The sequence below is a fragment of the Hordeum vulgare genome, chromosome 6H (assembly GCF_904849725.1).
Source record: "Hordeum vulgare subsp. vulgare chromosome 6H, MorexV3_pseudomolecules_assembly, whole genome shotgun sequence".
NCBI classification, from domain to species: domain Eukaryota; kingdom Viridiplantae; phylum Streptophyta; class Magnoliopsida; order Poales; family Poaceae; genus Hordeum; species Hordeum vulgare.
This window is the reverse complement of record NC_058523.1, coordinates 417,034,807-417,052,666: the sequence shown is the minus strand read 5'-3', so window position 1 is coordinate 417,052,666 and position 17,860 is coordinate 417,034,807.

Here is a 17,860-nt window from a genome sequence, read left to right as displayed (position 1 = left end):
TCTCTCGAGAGAAACTCCTTCTCGAGAAAAGCTCCGTTCTTAGCAAAAAACACTTTGCCCTCGGATTTGAGATAAAAGGTATACCCAACTGTCTCTTTTGGGTAACCTATGAAGATGCACTTTTCTGCTTTTGGTTCCAGCTTTTCAGGCTGAAGCTTTTTGACATAAGCATCACATCCCCAAACTTTAAGAAACGACAACTTTGGTCTTTTGCCATACCACAGTTCGTATGGTGTCGTCTCAACGGATTTTGATGGTGCCCTATTTAAAGTGAATGCAGCTATTTCTAATGCATAACCCCAAAACGATATCGGCAAATCGGTAAGAGACATCATAGATCACACCATCTCTAATAAAGTACGATTACGATGTTCAGACACACCATTACGCTGTGGTGTTCTAGGCGGTCTCAACTGTGAAACAATTCCACATTGTCTTAAGTGAGCACCAAACTCGAAACTCAGATATTCAACCCCACGATCAGACCGTATGAACTTGATCTTCTTGTTACGATGATTTTCAACTTCACTCTGAAATTGCTTGAACTTTTCAAGTGTTTCAGACTTGTGTTTCATTAAGTAGATATAACCATATCTACTCAAATCGCCATTGAAGGTGAGAAAATAACGATATCCGCCGCGTGCCTCCACACTCATCGGACCACACACATCGGTATGTATGATTTCCAACAAGTCACTTGCACGCTCCATTGTTCCGGAGAACAGAGTTTTAGTCATCTTGCCCATGAGGCAAGGTTCGCACGTGTCAAGTGAATCAAAGTCAAGTGACTCCAAAAGTCCATCGGTATGGAGTTTCTTCATGCGCTTTACACCAATATGACCTAAGCGGCAGTGCCATAAAAACATGGCGCTATCATTGTTAACTCTAACTCTTTTGGTCTCAATGTTATGTATATGTGTACTATCACTATCAAGATTGAATATGAACAATCCTCTCACATTGAGTGCATGACCATAAAATATATTACTCATAGAAATAGAACAACCATTATTCTCTGACTTAAACGAGTAACTGTCTCGCAATAAACAAGATCCAGATATAATGTTCATGCTTAACGCATGCACTAAATAACAATTATTTAAGTTCATAACTAATCCTGATGGTAACTGAAGTAAAACTGTGCCGACGGCGATTGCCTCAACCTTGGAACCATTTCCCACGCGCATCGTCACTTCATCCTTTGCCAGCCTTCGCTTATTCCGCAGTTCCCGTTTCGAGTTGCAAATATGAGCAACAGAACCGGTATCGAATACCCATGCACTACTACGAGAACTGGTTAAGTACACATCAATAACATGTATATCAAATATACCTGATTTTTCTTTGGCCGCCTTCTTATCAGCCAGATACTTGGCGCAGTTGCGCTTCCAGTGACCCATACCCTTGCAATAATAGCACTCCATTTCAGGCTTAGGTCCAGCTTTGGGTTTCTTCGTCGGATTGGCAACAGGCTTGCCGCTCTTCTTTGAATTACCCTTCTTTCTTTGCCGTTTCTCTTGAAACTAGTGGTCTTATTCACCATCAACACTTGATGCTCTTTACGGAGTTCTGACTCTGCGACTTCCAGCATCGCGAACAACTCGCCGGGTGACTTGTTCATCTCTTGCATGTTGTAGTTCAACACAAAGCCCTTATAGCTTGTCGGCAGTGATTGAAGAATTCTGTCAGTGATAGCCTCTTGCGGGAGTTCAATCCCCAGCTCAGCTAGACGGTTTGAGTACCCAGACATTTTGAGCACATATTCACTGACAGACGAATTCTCCTCCATCTTGCAAGCATAGAATTTATCGGATGTCTCATACCTCTCGATCCGGGCGTTTTTCTGAAAGATAAACTTCAACTCCTGGAACATCTCATATGCTCCATGATGCTCAAAGCGACGTTGAAGTCCCAGCTCTAAGCCATACAAGACTGCACATTGAACTACTGAGTAGTCCTCCTTACGTGTTAACGAAGCGTTCTTAACATCTTTGTCAGCCGCAGCGGGTGGTTCATCTCCTAGCGCAGCATTAAGGACATAATCCTTCTTCCCATCTTGTAGGAGAAACTTAAGATTACGAGCCGAGTCTACAAAGTTGCTTCCATCATCTTTCAACTTAGCTTTCTCTAGGAACGTATTAAAATTCAGGGTGACTGTCGTGTGAGCCATGATCTACAACACAAATATATGCAAACTAGACTTAGACTATGTTCAAGATAATTAGAGTTTAACTTAATCAAATTACTTTCTAAACTCCCACTCAAAAAGTACATCTCTCTAGTCATTTGAGTGGTTCCCGATGCAATTCCACTAGCTCAAGTCCGATCATCACGTGAGTTGAGGATAGTTTCAGTGGTAAGCATCCCTATGCTAATCATATCAACTATATGATTCATGATCGACCTTTCGGTCTCATGTGTTCCGAGGCCATGTCCGCACATGCTAGACTCGTCAAGCTTAACCCGGGTGTTCCGCGTGTGCAACTGTTTTGCACCCGTTGTATGTGAACGTTGAGTCTACCATACCCGATCATCACGTGGTGTCTCGAAGCGACGAACTGTAGCAACGATGCACAGTCGGGGAGAACACAATTTCGTCTTGAAATTTTAGTGAGAGATCACCTCATAATGCTATCGTCGTTCTAAGAAAAATAAGGTGCATAAAAGGATTAACATCACATGCAATTCATAAGTGACATGATATGGCCATCATCACGTGCTTCTTGATCTCCATCACCAAAGCACCGGCACGATCTTCTTGTCTCCGGCGCCACACTATGATCTCCATCAACGTGTTGCCATCGGGGTTGTCGTGCTACTCGTGCTATTACTACTAAAGCTACATCCTAGCAATATAGTAAACGCATCTGCAAGCACAAACCTTAGTTTAAAGACAACCCTATGGCTCCTGCCGGTTGCCGTACCATCGACGTGCAAGTCGATATTAACTATTACAACATGATCATCTCATACATCTAATATATCACATCACATCGTTGGCCATATGAAATCACAAGCATACCCTGCAAAAACAAGTTAACGTCCTCTAATTGTTGTTGCATGTATTACGTGGTGACCATGGGTATCTAGTAGGATCGCATCTTACTTACGCAAACACCACAATGGAGATATATGAATTTCTATTTAACCTCATCCAAGGACCTCCTCGGTCAAATCCGATTCAACTAAAGTTGGAGAAACCGACACTCACCAGTCATCTTTGAGCAACGTAGTTGCTCGTAGCGATGAAACCAATCTCTCGTAAGCGTACGAGTAATGTCGGTCCGAGCCGCTTCGATCCAACAATACCGCGGAATCAAGAAAAGACTAAGGAGGGCAGCAAATCGCACATCACCGCCCACAAAAACTTTTGTGTTCTACTCGAGATGACATCTACGCATGAACCTTGCTCATGATGCCACTGTTGGGGAACGTCGCAAGGGAAACAAAAAAAATTCCTACATGCACGAAGACCTATCATGGTGATGTCCATCTACGAGGGGGATTTCAAATCTACGTACCCTTGTAGATCGCACAGCATAAGCGTTAATAAACGCGCTTGATGTAGTGGAACATCCTCACGTCCCTCGATCCGCCCCGCGAACCGTCTCACGCACCGTACCGTGATCCGTCCCACGATTCGCTCCGAACTAGTGCCGAACGGACGGCACCTCCGCGTTCAGCACACGTACAACTCGACGATGATCTTGGCCTTCTTGATCCAGCAAGAGAGACGGAGAGGAAGATTAGTTCTCCGGCAGCGTGACGGTGCTCCGGAGGTTGGTGGTGATCTAATATCAGTAGGGCTCCGCCCGAGCTCCGCAGAAACACGATCTAGAGGAAAAACCGTGGAGGTATGTGGTCGGCCTGCCGTGGAAATGTTGTTTCAAATCAGCCCTAAAACCTCCGTATATATAGGTGGGAGGGGAGGGCCCTTGCCTTGAGGCTCAAGGAGCCCCAAGGGGGTCGGCCGAAGGGGGGGGGGAGGAGGATTCCTCCTCCAATCCTAGTCCAACTAGGATTGGAAGGTGGAGTCCTTCCCTTTCTTCCCACTTCCCCTTTTTTTCTTTGATTTTCTTATCTCTTTGCGCAGGGACCTTCTTGGGCTTTCCCACCAGCCCACTAAGGGCTGGTGCGGCACCCCTAAGGCCTATGGGCTTCCCTGGGGTGGGCTGCCCCCCACCCCCGGGTGAACATCCGGAACCCATTCGTCATTCCCGGTACATTCCCGGTAATTCCAAAACCCTTCCGGTAATCAAATGAGGTCATCCTATATATCAATCTTTGTCTCCGGACCATTCCGGAAACCGTCGTGACGTCCTTGATCTCATCCGGGACTCGGAACAACATTCGGTTACCAACCATATAACTCAAATACGCATAAAACAACGTCGAACCTTAAGTGTGCAGACCCTGCGGGTTCGAGAACTATGTAGACATGATCCGAGGGACTCCTCGTTCAATATCCAATAGCAGGACCTGGATGCCCATATTGGATCCTACATATTCTACGAAGATCTTACCGTTTGAACCTCACTGCCAAGGATTCATATAATCCCGTATGTCATTCCCTTTGTCCTTCGGTATATTACTTGCCCGAGATTCGACTGTCAGTATCAATATCTATTTCAATCTCGTTTACCGGCAAGTCTCTTTACTCGTTCCATAATACAAGATCCCGCAACTTACACTAAGTTACATGGCTTGCAAGGCTTGTGTGTGATGTTGTATTACCGAGTGGGCCCCGAGATACCTCTCCGTCATACGGAGTGACAAATCCCAGTCTTGATCCACACTAACTCAACGAACATCTTCGGAGATACATGTAGAGCATATTTATAGTCACCCAGTTACGTTGCGACGTTTGATACACACAAAGCAGTCCTCCGGTGTCAGTGAGTTATATGACCTCATGGTCATAGGAATAAATACTTGACACGTAGAAAATAGTAGCAACAAAATGACACGATCAACATGCTATGTCTATTAGTTTGGGTCCAGTCCATCACATGATTCTCCCAATGACGTGATCCAGTTATCAAGCAACAACACCTTGTATGTAGTCAGAAGACCCTGACTATCCTTGATAAACTGGCTAGCCAACTAGAGGCTTGCTAGGCACAGTGTTTTGTCTATGTATCCACACATGTATCTAAGTCTTCATTCAGTACAATTATAGCATGGATAATAAACGATTATCCTGATACAGGAATTATAATAATAACTTATTTATCATTGCCTCTGGGACATAATTCCAACATTCTCTTGCTACAAGAATTTGATTTGCATGTTGCCGACAGGAAGGGTGTTGATAACCCCGTAGCAGATAACTTGTCTAGGTTGGAGAATGTTCTTGATGACCCACAACCTATTGATGATAGTTTTCCTAATGAGCAATTAAATGTCATCAATACTTCACGCAGTGCACCATGGTATGCTGATTATGCAAATTATATCGTTGCCCAATATATACCACCTAGTTTCACATACAAGCAAAAGAAGAAATTCTTCTTTGATTTGAGACATTACTTTTGGGATGATCCTCACCTTTGTAAGGAAGGAGTAGATGGTGTTAATAGACGTTGTGTACCTGAACATTAACAGGGACAGATCCTACAGAAGTGTCACTCTGAGGCTTACGGAGGACACCATGCTGGAGATCGAACTGCACACAAGGTATTGCAATCAGGTTTCTATTTGCCCACTCTCTTCAAGGATGCCCATAAGTTTGTCTTGTCTTGTGATGAATGTCCAAGAATAGGTAATATCAGTAAACGTCAGGAAATGCCTATGAATTATTCACTTGTCATTGAACCATTTGATGTTTGGGGCTTTGATTATATGGGACCTTTTCCAAAATCCAACGGGTATACTCATATCCTAGTTGCTGTTGATTACATCACTAAGTGGGTAGAAGCTATCCCAATTAGTAGTGCTGATCACAACACCTCTATCAGGATGCTTAAAGAAGTTATTTTCCCTAGATTTGGAGTCCCTGGATATATAATGACCAACGGTGGTTCACATTTCATTCATAGTGTTTTCCATTTCTAAGTACAATGTCAACCATAGAATTGCGTCTCCCTATCATCCCGAGTCCAGTGGTAAGTAGAGCTAAGCAATAGAGAGATTAAACTAATTCTGCAAAAGACTATCAATAAGTCTAGAAATAATTGGTCTAAGAAGCTCGATGATGCACTGTGGGCTTATAGAACTGCCTATAAGAATCCCATGGGCATCTCTCGTACAAAATGGTTTACGGTAAAGCGTGTCATTTACCTCTTGTGCTAGAGCATAAGGCTTATTGGGCAATCAAAGAGCTCAACTTTGATTTCAAACTTGTTGGTGAGAAGAGGTTATTTGATATTAGCTCACTTGTTAAATGGAGAGCTCAGGCATATGAAAATGCCAAGTTGTTCAAAGAAAAGGTTAAGAGGTGGCATGATAAAAGGATACAAAAGCGTGAGTTCAATGTGGGTGATTATGTCTTGCTATATAATTCTTGTTTAAGATTTTTTGCAAGCAAGCTTCTCTCTAAATGGGAAGGTCCTTACATTGTTGAGGAAGTATATCATTCCGGTGCCATCAAGATCAACAACACGGAAGGTAATTTTCCGAGAGTGGTAAATGGGCAAAGAATCAAGCATTATATCTCAGGTACTCCCATAAATGTTGAAAGCAATATTATCAATACCATAACTCCAGAGGAGCACATAAGGGATATTTATCAGCCTATTTCAGACTCCGAAAATGAAGAGGTATGTGATTCGGTAAGTAAACAGACTCCAAAACTTTTCCAGTACGAATTTTTCTCCGTTTAGGAATTTTTTTAAAAACTAGAAAAATTTGAAGTAGTCCGGAAAGTGCACGAGGAGGCGACAAGCCTGCCAGGCGCGGGCCACCCCCTGGCCGCGCCTGGGGGCTTGTGGCCACCTCGTGTGCCTCCCGGACTCCATTTTCTTGCGGAGTAATCCCTCTGGTCGTGAAAGAATCATTATATATTCTCCCGAAAGGTCTAACCCTTGTATCATGCAATTTTCCTCTATTTTTGTTTCGAGCCTGTTTGTGCTGCAGATCTAGATCGCTATGATGTCCCCAAAAGCTCTGAAGGATAAGATCTTCGAGAAGGTCATCAATCCCTACCTCGCGGGAGTGTTGCAACACCCTCAATCTATCGAGATGCGTGAGGGGATGTTGCACATCCGTGATGTTGAGGGGCCCAAGAAGACTGAAAGCGTGGAGGCTAGGCTCGAAGCAATGGAGCAACAAGTCTTCAAGTGCCAGGGGATGGTGGAGCGTGGACTCAACGCCAACCACATGATGATTACGGAGTTCACCAACAAGCACAAGATCGATGCCAATGACATCGGGAAGCACCTCTCCAGGCTCTATGACAGAATTGATCACCTCCAAGCCCAGATCTATGACCTGCAAAACCAATACTGTGAGTATGAGTATAGATATAAATCAATACGGTTGGCTGCAGATTTGAGGATTCCAGAGACTCGGTCATCTTTCCATGATGGAGCACCTATGCCTTGGAAGACGGAGGATCAAACCCATGTTGCAGCAACTCCACCACCATCACCTCCAAAGGAAGACAACTAAGCATGGGTATGGGCAATCCCCTTGGCTTGTGCCAAGCTTGGGGGAGTTGCCTCGGTATCGTATCACCATCATATCTTTTGCCTTTACCATTTCTTAGTTCGTTCCTTTTTGGTTTTATCTTCCTCTGGTAGAATAAGGTCCTTAGTGTTTTATGTTTGAGTTTTGCTTTGTGTCACCCCCGATGTATTCGAGCTCGTGAGCCATATAATGAAGAGTGTCTTAGTTAAGGGCCTTGCCTCATGCCATGATCAAGAGAATGAGAAAAGAACAAAAGCATGAAAGATCATGTAATGATCTTATGGGAAGTGATGGCTTCACATATATAAAGAATGTTGATTGAAACTTGTTGAGGGTAGACAAACGTAGACCTTGGTCATTGTTGCAATTAATAGGAAGTGATAAAGAAGAAGAGGTTCACATATAAATATGTCATCTTTGACACCATCTATGATTGTGAACACTCACTAAACTATTACATGCTTAGAAGTAGATGTTGGACAAGGAAGACAACATAATGAATTGTGTTTGCTTAGTTCCTAACAATGTTATATGATTAGAGATCCCTTAGCATGTGACGATTGCTTCTACCTCATATTAGCCGAAACTCCTGCACCAAGTAGAGATACTTCTTGTGCATCCATAAAACCTTCAACCCAGTTTTGCCATGAGAGTCCACCATACATTCCTATGGATTGAATAAGATCCCTCAAGTAAGTTGTCATCGGTGCAAGCAATAAAAATTGCTCCCTAATATGTATGATCTATTAGTGTGTGGAAAATAAGCTTTGTACGAACCTATGATGAGGAAGACATAAAAGCGACAGAGTGCATAATAAAGTTCTTTATGACAGGAGGCAATATAAAGTGACATTCCTCCACACTAAGAGGACACACATCCAAACCTGAAAAGCGCATGACAACCTCTTCTTCCCTCTGCGAAGGGCCTATCTTGTACCTTTACTTTTTTCCCTTGAAAGAGTCATGGTGATCTACGCCAATTCTTTATTTCGCCTTTATCTTGGCTAACGTCATATGCTAGGGAAAGATCTATATTCATATGTCAACTTGGAGGTAAGTATTCATGAATTATTGTTGTTGACATTACCCTTGAGGTAAGTGGTTGGGAGGCGAAACTATAAGCCCCTATCTTTCTCTGTGTCCGACTGAAACTTCGATCTCATGAGTACCACGTGAGTTGTAGAAATTGTAGAAGACAAAAGGATGATTGAGTATGTGGATTTTCTTTACAAGCTCTTATTTGACTCTTTTCAATGTTATGATAAATTGCAATTGCTTCAATGACTAAAGGCTATCGGTTGTTAATTCTCGGTAAGGTTCCTGATCCATGCTTTACTTTGTGAAGGAATTGTCACTTTAGCATAAGAGATGGTATGATGATATTGTTGTTCCGATTATGATCATGATGCCTCCATGTTTGTACTTGTTTTGTCGACACCTCTATCTCTAAACTTGTGGGCATATTTACTGATCTTGGTTTTCGCTTGAGGACAAGTGAGGTCTAAGCTTGGGGGAGTTGATACGTCCATTTTACATCATGCTTTCATGTTGATATTTATCGCTTTATGGGCTGTTATTACACTTCACGGTACAATACATATGCCTTTTCTCTCTTATTTTGCAAGGTTTACATGAAGAGGGAGAATGCGGGCAGCTGGAATTCTGGCCTAAAAAAGGAGCAAGTTCGAGATACCTATTCTGCACAACTCCAAAAGCCGTGAAAATCAACGACGATTTATTTTGGAATTTATAAAAAATACTGGGACGAAGAAGTACCAGAGGGGCGCCAGCAGGAAGCCACAAGCCGGCTAGGCGCGACCTCCCCCCTGGCCGTGCCTAGGGGGCTTGTGGGCTCCCAGCTGGCCCTTTGGCCCCCCTGTTTTTCTACAAGAAGGGTTTCGTTCCAGAAAAAATCAGGAGGAGGCTTTCGGGCGGAATCGCCGCCGCGACGAGGCGGAACTTGAGCAGAACCAATCTAGAGCTCCGGCAGGACGATCCTGCCGGGGAAACTTCCCTCCCGGAGGGGGAAATCGTCGCCATCATCATCACCAACACTCCTCTCGTCGGAGGGGACTCGTTACCATCAACATCTTCATCAGCACCATCTAATCTCCAAACCCTAGATCATCTCTTGTAACCAATCTCCGTCTCGCGACTCTGATTGGTACTTGTAAGGTTGCTAGTAGTGTTAAGTACTCTTTGTAGTTGATGCTAGTTGGATTACTTGGTGGAAGATTATATGTTCAGATCCTTGATGCTATTCATTACCTCTCTGGTCATGAATATGATTATGCTTTGTGAGTAGTTACTTTTGTTCCTGAGGACATGGGATAAGTCATACTATAAGTAGTCATGTGAATTTGGTATTTGTTCGATATTTTGATGCGTTGTATGTTGTTTTTTCTCTTGTGGTGTTATGTGAACGTCGACTACATAACACTTCACTATTATTTGGGCCTAGATGAAGGCATTGGTAAGTAGTAAGTAGATGATGGGTTGCTAGAGTGACAGAAGCTTAAACCCTAGTTTATGCGTTGCTTCGTAAGGGGCTGATTTGGATCCACTAGTTTAATTCTATGGTTAGACATTGTCTTAATTCTTCTTTCGTAGTTGCGGATGCTTGCGAGAGTGGTTAATCATAAGTGGGATGCTTGTCCAAGTAAGGGCAGTACCCAAGTGCCGGTCCACCCACATAACAAACTATGAAAGTAGCGAACGCAAATCATATGAACATGATGAAAACTAGCTTGACAGAATTTCCCATGTGTCCTCGGGAGCGCTTTACCTCCTATAAGACTTTGTCCAGGCTTGTCCCTTGCTACAAAAGGGATTGTGCCACTTTGCTGCATCATTGTTACTTTTGTTACTTGCTACTTGCTACGAATCATCTTGTCACACAACTACTTGTTACCGATAATTTCAGTGCTTGCAGATATTACCTTGCTGAAAACCACTTGTTAGATCCTTCTGCTCCTCGTTGGGTTCGACTGTCTTACTTATCGAAAGGACTATGATAGATCCCCTATACTTGTGGGTCATCATTTGGCTGAACATAGGTGACAGCTCTGAAGTTGTCTATTCTCTTGCAGATATCCTTCCACCAGAATGATCCACAAAGGGAGGTACCCTCGGGAACTATGTTGTATAGTAAGTGTTCCATATTAAATCAACCCAGGGCACATCTGCTTTATTCAAGAATTTATCCACATGCTTAAGAAGGAGTGCCTCATTCTGGACAAACAGATTCATAATCCCCAAACCACCCTTCATTTTTGGTCTGCACACTAAGTCCCAGGCCGCAAGAGAAGGTGCATGATCTTGGCCATTCTTTTGCCAGAGACATTGTCTTTGTATCCTTTCCAACTACTTAAGGAACCCTAGTGGTATATCCAAACTACAGAGGAAAAAAATGGGAACAGAGGACAAAGCTCAGTTGAGATATTGCTAACGACCACCCCGAGCCAGGAAGGTGGAGCTATCAAAGAGCCTCCTTTCCATACTATCCACCAATGGCATTAGATCAATAATCTTTGGTCTGGTTGTCCCAACAGGTAGACCAAGATAGGTGAATGGCAGTGATCCTACCTTACACCCAATAGAGGCAACAAGCCTTTGAAGTTCTCCATGATCAATGTTGATAGGCAACAGAGCAGACTTGTGATAGTTCACTTGAAGACCAGTGGATTGGGAGAAGAGCATAAACATCTTTATGAACTCCAGTAGCTCGGACTCCACAGGACGCAAAATGATGAGAGTATCATGTGCATATTGGACTATTGGAATGTTTTTATCATGACAAGGTATTGGCAGCTGAATGAGTCCATTCTCCAACAACTGATTTACCAAGGTTTCGAGAAAATCAGTAGCAATGGCAAAAAGGAGAGGGGACATGGGATCTCCCTGCCTAACACCCTTCTTGGACATCAATTTTCCACCAGGAACTCCATTCAGAAGAACAGAGGAAGAGCCAGAAGTGAGTAGCTGTTGTACCCATAATATCAACTTATCAATAAACACCTTGTGCCTAAAAATCTGAAATATGAATTCATGTTCCACAGAGTCAAAAGCCTTTTCAAAATCAAGTTTGAGGATGACAATGGTTTTTCTTGAGTGGTGACATTGGTGTAGGTATTCCAGTGTCCATCCAACAAAGTCTTGTATGGTTCTGGACTTGATGAAACCATACTGATTTTTATGGATACATTTCATGATCTGTAACTGCAGTCTATTGGCAACCATTTTGGAAAGGAATTGAAGTTCCATACCAGTGAGGGAGATAGGCCTAAAATCACCTACTTGCTCAGGAGAACTCTTTTTGGGCACCAAGGTGATGTATGAGGAGTTCATATTTTCAAGCTTTGCAATTCTTGCATGAAAGTCAGTTGGAAGCTGGTAAAATTCAGGACAGATGATATGCTAGCATTTCTTGAAAAAGAGTCCATTTAAACCATCTGGACCAGGAGCTTTATCAATGGGCATTTCTTTGACAGTCTTATCCATTTCTTCCTTGGTAAAAGGCAATGTAAGAACATCTAGCCCTTCTACCCTATGAATGAGAGACTATAAATGGAAGGCCATGTTAATTCCTTGAGAGGATCCCATCCTGTCCTTGAAAGAGGACCAAAAACAGCCAACAATCTGCTCATGATCAGATATAAGAGATCCATCCCCCAATTTAAGGGATGAAATGGAGTTTCTTCTATATCTTTCAGTTGCCATGGGATAGAAAAACTTAGTATTCTCCTCCCCAACCTTGATGAATCTGATGGTATCTCTCTTTTTCCAGTAAATGAATTGTAAATGCAGCAGGTGGTCTAGGTGTAGCTTCACAATCACTCTGAAATTGGCTTTAGGTCTGAACAGGGGTCTGAGTTCTTCAAGATCATCTAGACAGAGCACGACCTTATTGCACTTATCAATAAGTGCTTTGAGCTGAGAGAGACTAGTCTGCCATCTCCTCACAGACTGTCTTAGGTGTTCAAACTTATCCATGATGATCGCAGTGATGTGACTTTTCCTGGAAGGAATCTTCCAAGAATCCTGGACACAATCAAGAAATCCATCCATCTCCACCCAATAGTTTTCAAACCAAAACAGGTTATATTTGGAAATGGAAGTGTTCACTGTCACAACATACGGAACATGATCAGATGCAAATTTGGCTAAAGGAACACCTATGTCAATGGGTAGGAGGATATCCAATTGGCAGAAGTGAAGAACCAGTCTAATTGTTCCAGCAGAGGTGAGTCTTGCATATTTGACCAAGTGAAAGATCTGCCTTTGAGTGGTAATTCTAATAGACCCAGATGGCCAATAATCTCGTTAAAGATAAACATATCATTCACATCAGCACCAGGAAGATTTCTATTAGAGAGTGAGTGAATAAAGTTAAAATCTCGAAGAAGCAGCCAATTATCATTGACAGGGATATTAAGATTATACAGCTAGCTGACGAATTGATCCCTAGCCTCTCCTTGGCAAGGACCATAAACATTGACCAGAGTCCAAGATTCATAAGTATGATTTGAGGTGAATGACACAATTAAACCAAAGGGTTGAGATTCAATCAAGGTGCCTGTTAAAATGGAGGAATTCCATAGGGTGATCAATCCACCAGAGGCACCACGCGATGGGGTATAAGAAAATTGATCAAACCTTTTGGGGCAAAAAGTTCTAACAGTCCAAAAAGCAATATGCTGCATTTTAGTTTCCTGGAGGCAAACAACCGTAGCCCAACTTTCATCTTTTTTGATACGAACTGCCCTTTGCCGTGAGTCTGAGTTCAAGCCACGCACATTCCAGCAAAGAACCCGCCAACTTCTTGTAGATCGACTATCCATAGCAACGGGATGTAATAACAAAAGCACAGTTAGATAATAACCAACGCAACCAAAGTTCAAAGAGCTGTGAACACTTGTCTAATCATCATTGGGTGGAAGTTTGGAGACAACAGGATCTTCCATAAGTCGATCCTCAGAGAGCATCTCGGGGGCGATGCCAAGTGTTTGTCCAACAGCTTGGATCACTCGAACTGGAGTCGCTGGTGGGACGGACTCCTCTTGCGATGGTGGCGGTGCTACCAGAACCTCCGGTACTAGCATGGGTTTAGCTCTCGGCTTTCTCTTCTTGGGCACATGCATCGAAAGCTCCTGCAAAGCAAGCTTGAAGCCATCCCGCCTAATCGATCCTCCGGTGCATCTGCGGACTGATGAGTACACAATGGGAGTGGCCTTCTTGCGTGGCAGCTAGAGATTCAAAAGAGAAAAGGTCCCCTAATGGTGCAAAGATGCTGTCAGCTGGTGGCATTACCTCGGAGCTGGGACACGAGTGCAGTCCTTGTAAACAATGTTGGGCTCCCCACAATCTGCATCAAATGCAAATGACCAGGAGCGCTTGGGGAGCACAATAGGCATAGCCGCTGGCATCTGAAGGTGACGAGGGACATGCAGAGAACTGAACATCCCCATCAGTGCTTCAAAAGACCTTGTCCATGAGATGATAGGCGGCAACGGAGGTCCATAAGAAACACGGACCGCTCCGATCGTCAGGTTGGTAGGCCTGAAGATAGGCTACTGATAAGGAACAATCGCTAGGGGATTGAACTTCTCAGGGGCATCCTCGACAGCATTATCCTCATTGGGAGGGGCATGATCAGCAGCGGCAGCATTGACAGGGACATCAGCAACAACTTTAACATCATCTGGCTGGGGGTCGGTGACCACAATCTCCTGAACAGAATCAGAAGATCTTGGTTGGTCGATGACCATGGACTCGTGATCATGTTCAAGTGCAGCAGGTTCGGCATCAGGAAATTCAGGTTGCCAGCCCCAACCGCCTTCTTCCTGCTGAACTGGAGGCTCTGGCATTGGGGGTGGTGGTGGCACATCGTTCCACCCGAGAGCAGGTTAGGGTGGCAGAGCAATGAGTAGATTATTCTGCTCAAGCTGACCTGGCATCGGGTGGGGGTTGCCATTGAGGGGCATGCGGTCTTCATCATTAGGCATCTGCTTTGCAAAGGCTGCACCGAGGATGAACAGCGGCGTAGACCAAGAAACCCTTGCTCCACCCCAAGCAGCATATTCAGAAAAAGTAGCACTTCGAGGAACCAGAAATTCATCTGGGAACGATGCAAAAACGATGGAGCAGACAAAATATGTATCAGAACTGACCCAATGGTGGAATTCACCAAACGTTTTCACCGCAGCACGAAGATCATCGATGTTGCGGAAATCCAGAGGCACACCCAAAAACATCATGCATCCCTGACGAAAACCAGCAGCGCCACGAAAAACTGCGCCCTCATTGTGTCGCATGAATCTAATGAAAGAATCATTCCCCAGGTCCTGAGGAACCATCTGGACAGCAGCAAAGCTCTCACCATCATCTCTAAGCTCAAATAAACCTACCCCCGCAATCCAAGGTTGTGCGGGGCGAACATGGAAACCCCGGTTGGGCAGAAGATCAACAACATCCTATCGTACCTGACCAACTTGATCGGCAGGCGGGGCAGGCATCACCTCTGCGATGATGAACTGTTCAAGTCTGCGGGCAATGGGGTCGCCGGAGTGATGAACGTCCTTGGGAGGCGGTTGGGGCCGCTGTCGATGATGTGATGGCCCGGAGGGACATAGCGCTCAAGGTCTAGCTCGAAGTTGGACATGTCAGGGAGTGTAGCAGGAGGAGGTGGCGTCAATCGCGGTGGCTCAGATGGAGTCCTGGGAGGTGATGAGTGTGGAAAGACAAGGGAGAACTGTTCGGCAGGTTGCGCGGTTTCCCCAAGATCAGTAGAGGTTCCCAAGAAATCGGCGACAGGGGTGATGGTGGGGCTCTTACGTTTTCAAGTAAGACAATTATCACACATAAAAGAAGCACAGCTAGATTTCGTATGTCCCACCCTGCCGCAGGAAGAGCATATCGGCAAAGTCGTGCAGTTGGGAGCTAGATGCCCACGATTCAAACAGGTCATGCAAGAAAATATCTCCTGAACCATGCCATTAATTAAATCATCAAAGAGCTGATGGGCCTCTTCCGAGGAAGGAATATCCAGTCAATTTGAAGATGAGGTTATTGTCGGCCCATTAGTTGGAAGTTGATCAGAGGGAGGCCCACTGACTAAGCCATCAGATGGCGTCAGTTTGAAAGAATCTGAAATCCCACCCGAACGGGAGGGGGGAAAGTATGTGCACGAAGAGAGGAAGAAATTCGGTTCATTTTGTTGATATGATTTTGAATGCCGGACACCCGGAGGGTGACACCGGCCGAGAAACTGTCCCAAAAGCAATGTGAGGCGTCGCCGTCATCCACCGGAGTTCAGCCGGTGTTGGTGCAGTGATAATAACATGCTCCTGCTGAGGAATAGAATAGACAGCATTTTGAAGCGTCATAAGCTCATGTTGGGTGACAGGACACCTCTAACCTTTGCAAACCTCATACTGTTGAAGGGTTGCGAAAGATAGTTTCTTGCGTGTAGATGATCCAGATTTAAAAGAGGATTTAATAGGTCTAGAATGCATTGCCATCAGACCTAATGCTGCCCTCCTCTTAGACGGGCTAACCAAAATCCATTCAGCATCACACTGTTTCCTCCATAGAGAAAATTCACGACACCAATTCGGACCACCATTGCCTGAGAGATGAAACAAACACTTAAAACTGGAGCACTTATAAGAACGCAAGGCGAGAATATGAAAACCAACTTGCTTGCAAGAAACCCTGAACGAGAAAACCGAGTCCATGACTACAGTGACCACAAGATCAATGGCCGAACCCCCAATGGTAGACTCCAGCGCCGCAACTACTGAATCCTCAGAAACACGGAAAGCATGGCGGCCAAAAGAGACCACCATGATGAAAGGTCGACGATAATTCATCGGGTGCACAGAAAAATCAGAATGACAGAACACCTCATCCGCAATTGCCACACCAGGTGAAAATCCAGATCCAACATGGAGCCACCCATGCAGGCCATGAAAGAGAACACATAGAGGATTGTGAGAGTTCACTTGAGTTGATGAGCGGGGAGAGAGAGATGCACGTCGGCTAGAAATCCAGATCACCATGGAGTCCAGAAGGTTGTCATTTCCTAGTTGCGTGCGTGCAGTCACGTGCTTGTCGACTACTACTTCCTGGCCACAAGGCCGTGCGAGTATTTCGCCAGGTCTGTCAACAAACTCGACTGCATGTTTGCAAGCGAGGACACCACCAATGATCTAAATGTGCTCAAGACTTTGGGCTTGTCCTGCCAGAAGCTTGCCAACATCCAAGGTCAGTACAGGGTGTGGGGCGGCAAGAAGAAGAAGCATATGGACTCCATGGTTGACCTCGCTGCAGCCATCATCGACCCTTACTACATATACATCAAGGATGAGTGTGACAAGGACACGTCTGTCTGGCACAAGGCCTAGGCGAACAAACTGGATGTAGGATTCATCAAGTACACAGCCAAGGACGCTTACACAAGATACGATATGTATAAGAGGATCATTGACATGAGTAAGTGCCTCCTTACTAGAGAAGGCGAGGGATAGCCACAAGCAGAGAAGTGGCGAAAATCGTCGTTAGAAGAAAAATATGATTTGATGATCATCTACTTCTTGTAAATCTATATTGAGGAATGTACATGTGTTGTGTAGTCACTTATGTAATTGGATGTTAAAGTTGTTTATTGATAACCCACAAGTATAGGGTATCAATCATAGTCCTTTCAATAAATAAGAGTGTCGAACCCAACGAGGAGCAGCAGGAAATGATAAGTAACTTTCAGCAAGGTATTCTCTGCAAGTGTTATAAGTAACAATGATAGATTGTTTTGTAGCAAGAAAGTTCGTCACAAGTGACAAGTAACAATAGTAACAAAGGTGGAGCAAGGTAGCCCAATCCTTTTTATAGCAAAGGACAGGCCTAAAAGTTCTCGTATATAAAGCAAGCGCTCCCGAGGACCTTGTGAATTTATGTCTAGTCATGTTCATCATGTTGAGTTGATCCACGTTCGCTACATTGATAATTTGATATGTGGGTGGACCGGTGATAAGGTGTTGTTCTTACTTGAACTAACAACCTACTTATGATTACCCCTCTTTCAAGCATCCACAACTACGAAAGAAGAATTAAGATAAATCTAACCATAACACAAACCATCTGGATCCAAATAAGCCCCTTATGAAGCAACGCATAAATTGGGTTTAAGCTTCTGTCACTCTCGCAACCTATCATCTACTTATTACTCCATAATGAC